This window comes from Scyliorhinus canicula, chromosome 19 (assembly GCF_902713615.1).
Source record: "Scyliorhinus canicula chromosome 19, sScyCan1.1, whole genome shotgun sequence".
In the NCBI taxonomy this organism is placed as follows: Eukaryota; Metazoa; Chordata; class Chondrichthyes; order Carcharhiniformes; family Scyliorhinidae; genus Scyliorhinus; species Scyliorhinus canicula.
This window is the reverse complement of record NC_052164.1, coordinates 32621620-32633134: the sequence shown is the minus strand read 5'-3', so window position 1 is coordinate 32633134 and position 11515 is coordinate 32621620. Positions and strand designations below refer to the sequence as shown.

Genomic DNA, 11515 nt, shown 5'->3' with positions numbered 1-11515 from the left:
TAGTCATTGAAGCAGTCAAGGGCCAAAGGCCTCAAAACATTGTCAAATTATGGTTCATTCACTTGGACCTGTGGGTCTGGAATTGCCATCGACCCGCCCAGGGTGACATGGCATCTGAGAAGGGGGGGGGGGGGGGGGGGGGGGGGTGCGCGCATAAATTTGAAGCATTTTGTAAAGAAACACTAGAAAAGTCTTCATGCAGTTAGTGGTTAAGGTTTGGGACTGGACTGCCAGAGTGTGGATACAGGTCAACTGAAGCATTTAAAAAGGTATTAGACTATTATTTGAAAAAAGAAAGAGGATGTGCAGAGTTAGTGAGAGAAGCATTAAGTGAACTGCATATTGCTCTATTTCTGACTAACACCAGGATTTCATTCATAATGGCAGTCAGAAAATTTTGATTTAATACTTCACAATAACACAGCAAAGGTGAACTTGTATTTGCTAACTGCAGATTAAGACCCATATACAACAGGCAAACAAATAGGGAATGCATCGAGATTTATTCACATAATTATTTCACATATACACACAAATTAGGTACACTAGATAAACATAAAACATAGGCCTCATTGTGTGTCAAGCTTTAAGGCCACCTGGACAAGGGTCTGTCTTCAACATTTAGAAGTCTGGTCATTCTTCTTCGTTACTGTAGTCCGTGTTCACAGAAAAGAACTAAAAAAGGAAAACAAGATCATCAAGAGGATCTTTACACAAATTCCAGTTTAAAAATGGGAAAGTTTTTCCAACAAGTAACAAATGCAAGACTGGCATTTGTTTAAAGGAGAATTTTCCAAGTGCCAGTGTGCAATAAATCTGTTTAAAAGATGGCTCCACTGGAGGAATGAAAATGAAAACTGCATATTCCACAATAAACCAACTGCATGCCACCAGAAACATAATCAGTTTGGTAAACTGAAACAACCATGTTAGGGTTACCTCCAATGTCACTGTTTTAAAGAAAAACAACACTATCCACTAAATTTCTGCCGGCGCGAGGGAGGGGGGGAGCCGGCGCGAGGGAGGGGGGAGCCGGCGGGAGGGAGGGGGGGAGCCGGCGCGAGGGAGGGGGAGCCGGCGCGAGGGAGGGGGAGCCGGCGCGAGGGAGGGGGGGAGCCGGCGCGAGGGAGGGGGGGAGCCGGCGCGAGGGAGGGGGGGAGCCGGCGCGAGGGAGGGGGGGAGCCGGCACGAGGGAGGGGGAGCCGGCGTGAGGGAGGGGAGGCGGCGCGAGGGAGGGGGGAGGGAACGAGGGAGGGGGGTGGAGAACGAGGGGGGGGGGAGAACGAGGGAGGGGGTGGAGAACGAGGAGGGGGTGGAGAACGAGGGAGGGGGAGGAGAATCAGGGAGGGGGAGGAGATCAGGGAGGGGAGAGGAGAATACTAAATGTATTTTTTTTTTAAAAGCAAAACAAGGTTTCTTCTATGAACTCAGTTAACCTTTAAAAGCATTGTGAACATCTTAGCAACCATCAATTCAATGTAACCCCCAAAGAATAACACTAAGTAATCCTTAAACTTTCCTTTAACATCCATAAGACAAAAGCTCTTTTTACAGAAGCACATCAGGTTTAAATTATCTACTGAGAGCAGTTATCACTTTGAATTCACCCAAATGATCTAGAGATAGTCTTTAGATGTCAGTGAGATCAAATTACGCCTTCTTTTGCTGGCTGCGGTCAAACACTAAAACAAAACTAAAAACAGACAAACCCAAGCTTTGCCTCAAAGCGAAACTAAAAAGCAGAGCCAAGCTCAAATCCACCCACACTGAATATTACTGCGGCTACTTGAGCAGACAAACATTTATTAAATGACATTCCCATGACAATATTCTGTATGGGTTTCACCCGATGTCTATGTATTTACATTGTGTATTTATCATATGCCCTGTGTTTTCATGTATGGGGTGATCTCCCTGGATTGCATGGAGAACAACACTTCACTGTACCTCAGTACACATGACAAATCTAATTCTAAATTACTCTCCATGGTTATGGAGCATGAGCTCGAAATATTACACATTACCTTATACTGCTGATTGGGTTCTATATTATTCCATGGTTCAGGGTGTTTTTTTGCGATTCCAGCTGTATGGGCAAAAAGGCAATTGCATGGTTAGTAATTAAAGAAAACATGACATTAATTGAGGGTTCATGAAATAAAAATGCTCTTCCGCAAACTGCTCGAATGTTCTATAACTCTGAAAATTAAAACTTGGTGAGAGCATATTACAGTCAATAATCCTTCAGAACTTCTCTCTTCTGAAATAAAAACAAGTGTTCAGGAACACATCTGGATTAGCGGTGTTGACTATTGCTTTTTACCAACAATCAAAACCACTTCTACCTAATACATCTGCAGTGTTGCTGGAATCCCCCTCAGGAAATTTGGATTTTAAATCGCATTTGCACATCTTTTTACAACAAATAGGAGCATTAGAAAATACGATCAGCCATATGTGGAGGTATTAGGTCAGATAATCAAAATACTCGGCCAAAGCAGGAGGTTTTAGGGGTGTCCAGGGTAGAGAAAGTGTGATAGAGGAATGTAGAGGAAACTCCAGAGCTCGGGCCCAAGTTAACTGAAGGCACAATCCCAATAGTGGAGCAATTAAAATCAGGATAGCTCAAGATGCCTGGCTTAGATCCTCAAAGGGGTTTACAGGACTAGGGAGGGATTTGAAAACAAGGACAAGAAATATAAAAATCAAGATAATGCTTGAATGAAGCTATTGTAGGTTTGCGAAGACAGGACTGACAGATGAACAAGACTTGCTGCAAGTTAAGAAGTCCAAAGGTAACAAAAAGCATGAGGGAGGGTTTCCAGAGATGAACTGAGACAGATGTGAAGCAGTTGGAAATAGGACAGGCAGTCTTAGCATACACAAGTCAGAAATCCATCAAGAGGTCAACCAAGACATCAAGGTGTGAACAGACTGGTTTAATCTCAGAGTGTTGCATCAAGCATCCAGATTTTAATTTTAAATCGCTCCACGTTGTTGGCCATTCCTTCAGCTGCCTAGGTCCAAAGGCTCAAATTCCCAATCTATACCTCTCCACCTTCCTTTCGCTCGCTGGTCAAGCTTATGACATGGTTACTGTAACCAACATATTGTATTACATTTTAATTCAGCCTCCTATTGAGTCACATCGACTGTGTCTAAAACTGGCATGCAATGGTGAAAATAGCAAGACAAATAAATATACTGGTTAAGGGCGGTTAAATAAGATTAATCTACTTGCGATTTAGAAGAGTATAAAGTTTACAGCTCAATACCCACACACCTTACATCAGGGTTACGGAGGGCAAGCCGTAGGAGGTACATGCTTGCTCCAATACTTCCAGCTCCAATTGAAGACAAACAATGGAATTAACTGGAAAGAAGAAGAAAATATGGATTTTATACAGCAATGCACTCTCAAACAGAACCAATGCAATCGTAAGAGCAAACTCTGGCTGTAGAATGAGCTCAAACATAAAGTGGTAATGGTCAGGAATACCTGCAGAAGTTCAGTTGTGGCATCTACCTGCAGGTAGTTTCACTGTAACAGTAAGATTGCCCAAATACTTCATTCTCCAGGAATCCATTAAAAACAAAATAAGTAGCATAACCAATAACCTTAACTAAAAAATGCTCAAGTATTAAGACTGCTATGGGTAATAAATAAATTTGATGACATCCAAGCATCATCACAAAGTCACCGAGTGCTGCCTAAATGTGTACTTGATTGAGTGTTTTTTTCTAAATAAAAGCTGTGTCCTTGTGCAGGAAATGTTTAAATTTACTTTTTAATTATGAATTTTTCTATATTATATCCATTTAAAACAAAGCATTTATCAAATGCTGAATGTTCCTGTTTTAATAGATAACAATTTGGATGACTTTAACTTGTCCATGCAAGCTAAATAAAACAAAACAGAAATTTAACGACTTTGTTCAAATATTCCTAACTTATGCAGGATGAACCACAGCGAAAGGAACAACGGCTCTTAAATAGTTCATAAAGCAGCCTGGAGAATATGCTCAGCATTTAAATGTCAGGTTGGTCACCATGATATCGGCACACCATCAGTACAGATGGATTCCATCCCCACTGCATTGTATCTGCCGAGCAGAATTATGTACATGCATCCCTGTTTGAGTTAGGTTATCTGGAGGCAATTAGCTCTCAACCACACACCCAAACAGCATGCAAATGATTCATTCCAGGATTACAACAGAAATCTCAAATACACATTCGAATGGGACATGCATTAACATCACGGCTTCCCAAAACAGCCTTGAATTGCTTCCGTGCTCTTGTAGACTCAAAGGCAGAGAGACACGAGACCATAGGACATAGGGGCATAATTAGGCCACTTGGCCCATCGAGTCTGCTTCCCCATTCAATCATGGACTGATATGTTTCAGAGCAGGGTTGAAAGTTCTCTCAAGAGCAACTGGAGAGGATCAGTAAAGGACCTAGGGAAAGGGAGGCTATGCCTCACTAAACTTTTTGATGTGCTATTTTGTTTGCTTTAACCTGTATTGTATGATCAAATGCTTTGTAAAACTTTGGTTCAACTGAGGTTTTATTTGGGCGAGTAACCAAACCAACATTACCTGAAGTCAGCAAATTTACTTTTGAGGTCAGAAGTCAGTTAGAGAAAACACGGCCAAATGAATGTCAGCAACAATGCAATAAACACTAATGCACACAAATCTCAAGAGGCCAATAAGCATGTGAACATCAATTCAATTATAACCTATTGAGCTACTATCCATAATTGCTACTGAATAAAATGAAAGTTGTAGTTAGAACTCATGCCAAAATAAATGATTGAAAAATCTGTCGTCATTGCAGTCCCCGTGAGGGGCAGGATGCAGCAACACAATGGCTGGTTTAGCCCAGTGGGCTAAGACAGCTGGTTTGTAATGCAGAAAAGGCCAGCAGCGAGGGTTCAATTCCTGTGCTAGCTTATCCGAACAGGCGACTAAGTTTTCACAATAACTTCATACTTGTGACAATAAAAGATTAATTATGGTTTCTGCAGGATTTGGAAGCTCTAGAATACTGTAACCCAAGTTACACCCCCCCCCCCCCCCCCAGCACCTCTCAAACCCACAATAAAATGTTTTTTTTTCAAGGTACAGACAGCCTTCCCCATCACTGAAATTAAGACTCAAATTGGAAGCCCACCAAGAATATACAAAAAGTTTAGGTAAAAAAAATGCTGAGAGAAATTTAAAAACCTTCCTTTCAATTATCTTGCCCAGAAAGACAAAAGTGAATATGAAGCCTAGTGGCAAAAATAGGAAAAGCTGCTGTTACTTCCTGTGTTAGAATAGCAATGATCTCATCAGGCAGCTCGATTTGGTGAAAGCGGAGGCCCACTCAATGCCCAAATTTCTGAAATGGAGATAAATCTTTTCAAGTTAACAGATGGGGCTGCACAGTGGTCAGCACTTCCACCTCAGCACGAGGGACCCGGGTTCAATTCAGAGTTTGGGCGCCCGTGGGGAGTTTGCACTTTCTTCCCGTGTCTAAGTGGGCTGAGGGAGGGGGGGGGTGGGTCGAGGGAGGGGGGGGGGGTGGGTCGAGGGAGGGAGGGGGGGGTGGGGCGAGGGAGGGAGGGGGGGGGTGGGTCGAGGGAGGGAGGGGGGGGTGGGTCGAGGGAGGGAGGGGGGGTGGGTCGAGGGAGGGGGGGGGGGGGGTCGAGGGAGGGAGGGGGGGTGGGTCGAGGGAGGGATGGGGGGGTGGGTCGAGGGAGGGAGGGGGGGGTGGGTCGAGGGAGGGAGGGGGGGGTGGGTCGAGGGAGGGAGGGGGGGGTGGGTCGAGGGAGGGAGGGGGGGGTGGGTCGAGGGAGGGGGGGGGGGTGGGTCGAGGGGAGGGAGGGGGGGGGGTGGGTCGAGGGAGGGAGGGGGGGGGGGGGTCGAGGGAGGAGGGGGGGGGGGGTCGAGGGAGGGAGGGGGGGGTGGGTCGAGGGAGGGAGGGGGGGGGGGAGAGGGGGGGGGGGGTCGAGGGAGGGGGGGGTGGGTCGAGGGAGGGGGGGGGTGGGTGAGGGAGGGAGGGGGGGGGGTGCGAGGGAGGGAGGGGAGGGGGGGGGGGGTCGAGGGAGGGAGGGAGGGGGGGGTGGGTCGAGGGAGGGAGGGGGGGGGGTCGAGGAGGGGGGGGGGGGGGTCGAGGGAGGGAGGGGGGGGGGGTCGAGGGAGGGAGGGGGGGTGGGTCGAGGGAGGGAGGGGGGGGTGGGTCGAGGGAGGGAGGGGGGGTGGGTCGAGGGAGGGGGGGGGGGTCGAGGGAGGGGGGGGGGGTGGGTCGAGGGAGGGGGGGGGTGGGTCGAGGGAGGGGGGGGTGGGTCGAGGGAGGGGGGGGGTGGGTCGAGGGAGGGGGGGGGTGGGTCGAGGGAGGGGGGGGGGGTCGGGAGGGGGGGGGGGGGGGTCGAGGGAGGGGGGGGTGGGTCGAGGGGGGGGGGGTGGGTCGAGGGAGGGGGGGGGGGGAGGGGGGGGGGGGGTCGAGGGAGGGGGGGTGGGTCGAGGGAGGGGGGGTGGGTCGAGGGGGGAGGGTGGGTCGAGGGAGGGGGGGGGTGGGTCGAGGGAGGGGGGGGTGGGTCGAGGGAGGGGGGGTGGGTCGAGAGGGGGGGGGGGTAGGAGGGGGGGGGGGGGTCGAGGGGGGGGGGGGGGGGGTGGGTCGAGGGAGGGGGGGGTGGGTCGAGGGAGGGGGGGGGGGTCGAGGGAGGGGGGGGTGGGCGAGGGAGGGGGGGGGGTCGAGGGAGGGGGGGGTGGGGAGGGGGGGGGGGGGGGGGGGGTCGAGGGAGGGAGGGGGGGGTCTCGAGGGAGGGAGGGATCGAGGGAGGGAGGGATCGAGGGAGGGAGGGATCGAGGGAGGGGGGGGGTCGAGGGAGGGGGGGGGTCGAGGGAGGGGGGGGTCGAGGGAGGGGGGGGTCGAGGGAGGGGGGGGGGGTCGAGGGAGGGGGGGGGTCGAGGGAGGGGAGGGGGTCGAGGGAGGGAGGGGGGTCGAGGGAGGGGGGGGGGTCGAGGGAGGGAGGGGGGGTCGAGGGAGGGAGGGGGGGTCGAGGGGGGGGGGTCGAGGGAGGGGGGGGGGGAGGAGGGGGGGGGGGGGGGGGGTCGAGGGAGGGGGGGGGGGTCGAGGGAGGGGGGGGGGTCGAGGGAAGGGGGGGGTCGAGGGAGGGGGGGGTCGAGGGAGGGGGGGGTCGAGGGAGGGGGGGGTCGAGGGAGGGGGGGGGTCGAGGGAGGGGGGGGTCGAGGGAGGGGGGGGTCGAGGGAGGGGGGGGTCGAGGGAGGGAGGGGTGGAGGGAGGGGGGGGTCGAGGGAGGGAGGGGGTCGAGGGAGGGGGGGGTCGAGCGAGGGGGGGGTCGAGGGAGGGGGGGGTCGAGGGAGGGGGGGGTCGAGGGAGGGGGGGTCGAGGGAGGGGGGGGTCGAGGGAGGGGGGGTCGAGGGAGGGGGGGGTCGAGGGAGGGGGTCGAGGGAGGGGGGGGCGAGGGAGGGAGGGGGGCGAGGGAGGGGGGGGGAGGGAGGGGGGGGAGGGAGGGGGGCGAGGGAGGGGTAGGGGTGGGGCGAGGGAGGGGGGATGGGGGTGGGGCGAGGGAGGGGGGATGGGGGGGGGGTGAGGGGGGGGGGATGGGGGTGGGGTGAGGGAGGGGGGATGGGGGTGGGGTGAGGGAGGGGGGGTGGGGTGAGGGAGGGGGGGTGGGGTGAGGGAGGGGGGGTGGGGTGAGGGAGGGGGGATGGGGGGTGGGGTGAGGGAGGGGGGGTGGGGTGAGGGAGGGGGGATGGGGTGAGGGAGGGGGGATAGGGGTGGGGTGAGGGAGGGGGGATAGGGGTGGGGTGAGGGAGGGGGGATAGGGGTGGGGTGAGGGAGGGGGGATAGGGGTGGGGTGAGGGAGGGGGGATAGGGGTGGGGTGAGGGAGGGGGGCTCAGTATGATGCTCTTTCAGAGGAGACTCGATGGGCAAAATTGACTCCTTCCTCACTGCAGGCGTTCAATAGATTCATTCAAAGACGTTCTTTGGTCTTATATCGTTATGGGGGGGGGGGGGGGAGACATTGGGATTGAAGACGAGGTTTGCGCGTCCTCCAGAGCCGTGCTGCAAAGGGGAGCCTCCCCACTAGCTGCCGAGCCGGGAGGCTGGACGGGACGAGGCACCGCGGCTCCCTCCGAGCGCCATACTCACGCCCTTGTGGCTCTTGGCATGGCGAAACATCAGCCCCAACATGATGGCGATCTGCTCGGCTCCTCGTGCTCGCTCCGTCCCAGCCGCTCTGGCTCAGCGCGTCCCTCAAAGTCACCTCGAGGGGGGGGTCCTGCCCATCAGAGCTGCCCGCACAGGCGCCTAAACAGAAAGAAACACAACCCTGACGGCAACCGCCCGCAGAAGCACTCGCGCTTTATGAACCAAATAAATACATCCTCAACAGTTCAGATTAAATCTGAATTCCGTTTTCATTTCGGTTATGAAAATCTGGCGAGCGACTTCGGTACCTAAGTGCTGAGAAGCCTCCCCCTCATCTCCACAATCAGGGACTGTCACGTGACCTGAGACTTTGGTACCAATAAATGGATATGTCCCTGATAATAATAATCTTTATTGTCACAAGTAGGCTAACATTAACACTGCAATGAAGGGCAGCGTGCCGGCGCAGTGGTTAACACTGTTGCCTCACGGCACCGTGGTCCCAGGTTCAATCCTAGCTCTGGGTCACTGTCCGTGTGGAGTTTGCACGTTCTGCCCGTGCCTACGTGGGTTTCACCCCCACAACTCAAAGATGTGCACACTTGGTGGATCTGCCATGCTAAATTGCCCCTTAATTAGAAAATAATGATTGGGTATTCTAAATTTATGTCAAAAAAAAACACTGCATTGAAGGTACTGTGAAAACCCCCATCACCACACTCCGGCGCCTGTTCAGGTACACGGAGGGAGAATTTAAAATGTCCAAATTACCTGACAGCACATCTTTCGCGACTTGTGGGCGGAAAACGGAACACCCGGAGCAAACCCATGCAGACTCTGACTCTGCACAGACAGTGACCCAAGCCAGGAATCACACCTGGCGCAATGAAGCAACGGTGCTAATCACTGTGCTACCATGCCGCCCTGAGGGCAGGGAGTCAGTCTGCATTAGTCTACACATTTGAAAATTAGAGGATATGCAGCCATGAACTTCCTTACAGTTTTTTGTGCATTATTGCACACAGGAGGATGTATAGAAAGACTTGTATTTGTGTAGTGCCTTATACTACATGAGGACATCCTATATAGTGTGACAACTGATTGGTGCAAGGCCAGGAATACTGCACACACATGGGGCTGGATTCTCCGTCAGGATGCTCCGTTTGTCCGGTAGCCCGGAGATTTCCCGATAGTGTGGGGCTGCCCTACAATGGAAAACCCCATTGACCAGCCGGCGGAACGGAGCATCCTGCCGGTGTGCTGAACCAGAAATCTGGTGCGGCGCGACGGAGAATCCAGCCCATGGTGTCTCCCCTACTCCTGGCCTGCCAACCTACACACACAAAATATCTGCAAGCTAAGGCCTGGCTGGCTTGCCAATGTAAATATTCAGCTGAGCCTGGAGCATTGTTGCTGCTGCAATTACATTAATCACTTTACTGATTAATTTTAAGTAATAATTATCAATAATAACTACAACTAATATATATAGTATAATGATATTTATACATTAACTGATATATATTATAACAGATAACCATATCAATGATTTAAAGCCAATCCGCCCACCATAGGAATTTTTTTTAATTTAAAGTGCCCAATTCATTTTCTTTCCAAATGAGGGTCAATTTAGTGTGGCCAATTCACCTCCCTGCTCATCTTTCGGTTGTGGGGGTGAGGCCCACACAAATACGGGGAGAATGTACAAACTCCACACAGCCAGTGACCCGGGGCTGGGATCAAACCTGGGTCCTTGGCGCCATGAGGCAGCAGTGCTAATCACTGCTCCACCGTGCTGTCCCTTGCCCACCATAGGAATGACTAGTATTTACACTAGTCTGTAAATGTTATGATTCTATGATTCTGGTGGTATATAGAAATTTCTTGCCCCCAACAACTCAGAGTACATGACTTTGTGTTTTTCTGAAAATTAATACAGATCTGGAGCCTTGCTTTCACATTCTATACTTCCAGCCTGTGTCCATTGTTTATCCAAACTCTGGTCATCATGGAGAAAACACGTTCTGCATGAGCATTTCTGCACATCATAGAGAATATATAAGTGCTGATATTCTTCATGTTTAATTTTTTTCCCATTGGCTTTGCTGAAAAGTATTTCTCCTCACTCAGTTGACAACACTTCATCTGAGAGGTTATATCCTTCAAGGCCGATTCTCGGACAATGCATCCATTTCAGTCTCCTTAAGATTGCACCCTTGAACACCATCGCAAAATTCTTCAAAAGATGCAGCTAATTAGCCAGGGCTAATTTGGACATTCTGTTGTGAAAGCTGTTTTTGAGCAAGTGTAAAGGTCCTTTCTTGTTGTTTTTGTTCCCATTTCTTTTATTTTAATATTTTGGTCAGTGGACCCGTAATCGGGATGTGCCTTTAAGGAGAAGACTCAAAGCTGAAACAGCCTGCTTGTCAGGCCATTTTGTTCCCTAGTTTTGTATTTTGGAGAGAAGGTAGACTACTCGGCTCCAGGTAGATCTTAGGAACCGGCTTTGGAGGCAGTCAGTTCAATTGATTAGCTGCCAACTTGTGGGTTGGCCAGGGACAGTGCTCTGCCTGACAATGGTCAGCAATTTGTTCTTGTGTGATGCTTTCTGAGAGAACTGGTCAGAAAGGAATGGCCTCTCTCCTGCTTGCTGAAGTAAAATAATTTTGCTATTGTTCAAAAAGCAGTGACTCCCTGGCACGTCCTTTGTTCTGAACCTGAAGAGATGCTGATTCTACAGAGAAAATAGACAACCTTGCCAGAAAAAACTATTTCAAGCCTGGAAAGAAGTACCAAAATGAAAGTCTGCGCGTCAGAAAGACATTGACTGGAAATCATCCCAGTGCATCAAAAATCCTTATCCTTTATTTTTATTCATATTTTCTTTCCCTTTCCACCACCGTTTCCACTCTGTGCTGTTTGTCTATGTGTGTGTAGAGAATGGGCAAGTTAGGAAGGTGGGGGGGGGGGGGGGGGGGTGGGGGGGGGGGGGGGTTGGAAAGGGGTAATAGATAGTTACACTTTCTGTCCATTTAATTATAATACTGTACATAATAAAAGGGTACTTGTGTTGTAAAGTTAAAAACCTGGTGAATGTAGTTTATTTAGGTCAATCAAGGACCTCGATATTTTAATTAAAATTTAATTTCACTTATGTTGCGACTCTGGGTCAAGTGGGGCTGGAATTGCCCGCACACTTGCTTAAAGTGTCATTGCACTAATTATATCTGACACTCAAATACTTCTTGACTCTTGTAGAAAGTTAAAAAAGTCTACCTCCCATTTCCTTGCCACATGTGATGTTAGTTGCTTATTATGAACACAAAAACCTGTCTCAATTACTT

At 51.1% G+C, this 11515-nt stretch overlaps 1 long non-coding RNA gene across 1 annotated transcript in view; it reads right to left on the bottom strand.

Annotated features, from left to right (window-relative positions):
• Positions 1 to 8347, bottom strand: part of LOC119954404 — a 9721-nt gene extending 1374 nt beyond the window's left edge. The window contains exons 1-3 of the long non-coding RNA XR_005458237.1: positions 8172 to 8347; positions 3284 to 3373; positions 2025 to 2086 (exon numbers count right to left, since the gene is read on the bottom strand). This is a non-coding gene — a long non-coding RNA (uncharacterized LOC119954404). The remainder of the gene's footprint in view (positions 1 to 2024; positions 2087 to 3283; positions 3374 to 8171) is intronic.
• Between the last annotated feature and the right edge of the window lie 3168 nt (positions 8348 to 11515).